The sequence below is a fragment of the Notamacropus eugenii genome, chromosome 4 (genome assembly GCF_028372415.1).
Source record: "Notamacropus eugenii isolate mMacEug1 chromosome 4, mMacEug1.pri_v2, whole genome shotgun sequence".
NCBI lineage: Eukaryota > Metazoa > Chordata > Mammalia > Diprotodontia > Macropodidae > Notamacropus > Notamacropus eugenii.
In genome coordinates, this window is record NC_092875.1 from 119,970,263 (window position 1) to 119,970,497 (window position 235).

Consider the following 235-nt stretch of genomic DNA (forward strand, 5'->3'; position numbering starts at 1 on the left):
TAAAAATAAATAAATTAAAAAAAACAACAAACAAAGAAGCTTACAATCTAATGGGGGAAGATAATATACAAAAGGAACCTGGAAAGGGGTGGGAGGATGATACCAAGGAGTACCTGGTTCAGAGGTGTGTGCCCTGGTGCCAGGCCTAGGGGCCTGAGGGCTACCCGAGTCTTCCCTTACCTCTATCGGAGGTCTTCAGTTGGCCAAACTGGATGCTCATATGAGAGAAAGGACG